This window comes from Aptenodytes forsteri, unplaced genomic scaffold, assembly GCF_000699145.1.
Source record: "Aptenodytes forsteri isolate BGI_AS27 unplaced genomic scaffold, ASM69914v1 Scaffold25, whole genome shotgun sequence".
Taxonomy (NCBI): Eukaryota; Metazoa; Chordata; class Aves; order Sphenisciformes; family Spheniscidae; genus Aptenodytes; species Aptenodytes forsteri.
In genome coordinates, this window is record NW_008796180.1 from 393,416 (window position 1) to 394,961 (window position 1,546).

A 1,546-nucleotide genomic window follows, 5' to 3' on the forward strand; every position below is an offset into this window, starting at 1 on the left:
GGGGGGGAGAAGCTGTGCTGCGGCCCCGCCCGCCCCCCCGCCGCGTCCGCTCCGCGCCTCTCCGCGCCTAAGCCACAGGTTTCCGCGTTATCCTCCTTTATTGCTCTGCTCCGCTCCCCGGTCTCCACGCCCTGCAGCTCTCGCCCTCCGCGATGCTTTGATCTTAAATAACTCTCTCCTACCGCCTGCAATAAATTATGAATTAAGGTGCTGTTGACTCATATTTACAACGGTAATAGCTTCCTCTTTGGGAAAAGATAGGGTATGTCTGGCCGAGAGGGGAAGGGAGGGAGATTTCTTCGGGGATGAGATGTGATAAACACGGATTCGCAGCGCTGATAGACCAGGAACTTCTGACGAGATGACGGGCAAGGAGAAAGGCTTATTGCACAGAAATTAATGAAAGAGCACTTGCTCGAGCTACTTGAAATAGCTTATTATCTCCTCCCGCCTCTTGAACGTTATTTCTGCCATTTGTAACTCTAAGGCACGATAGCTGATTTCTCGAAAAACTCGGTTTGAACGAGTTAATAAAGAAATACAGCTTTAAAAAATGGTAAGGAACTATTTGCTTGTTATTTTTAGCGGGTCTGGGAGAGCAACGAAGCTGTGGAGCGGCTGAGCTGGGAGAGGGGGTGGTGAGCGGTGGCGGCGGGGCTGCGCGGGGGCTGCGCGGGGGCTGCGCGGGGCAGGGGCTTCTGCTCCGGACTTCCCTTCCCAGCTCTGGCCAAAACCAAGTTCTTTCCCGCAGGACCGAGGCGGTGCTCTGGGGGTAACGGTGCCCTCCCAGCCCGGACCCTGCACCGAGGGAAGTTTTGCATCACCCAAGCGCCTCTCTGCCCCCGCCCCCTCCCGCAGCCCCCGGCCAGGGACGGAGCAGGACGGGGAACGCTCTGCCTTCCGCCGCCCGGCCCGGCTCCCAGCCTGGGTCTGGGGTCCCCTCCCGAGTCTGGGTGCTATCCTGGGTCTGGGGTCCCCTCCAAGGTTGGAGGCTCTTCTCCCGAGTTTTGGGGTCCTATCCCTGTTACGGGGTGCCCTCCTGAGTCTGGGGATCCTAATCGTGGTCTGGGTCTCCTAATGGGGGTGTAGGGCTCTTATCCAGGACCTGAGATCCTATCCCGGCTCTGAGTCTCTTAATCAGGGTCTGGGGATCTTATCCAGGGACGTATTTCGGGTCCAGAGCCCCACCCCGGGTCCGGGCTCCCCTCCCGGGCCGGGAAGGCAGTGCCCCGGGGTCGGGGCTGCGTCCCCAGCACGAAAGCTCGGCCAGAGCGACCCGGCAGCCCTCGGCCACCCCATCTCCTCCTGACATCGTATTATTAAAGGGCGACGCTCGCACAAAGGCGTCTGGGCCGGGGATAAATAAAGCCCCGGTATTGATTTAAAGGGGGCTGCTGCCCAGGGCGGGGGCTGCGGGGTGGCTCCCCCGCACCGAGCCCGCAACCGCCCCCCGCCAAGGGCCAATTTCTCATGCTCGGCATCCTAAGCCGAAAGGAAAAAAAAAAAAAAAAAAAAAAAAAAAAATGCAAAGGGAAAAAAAAAAAAA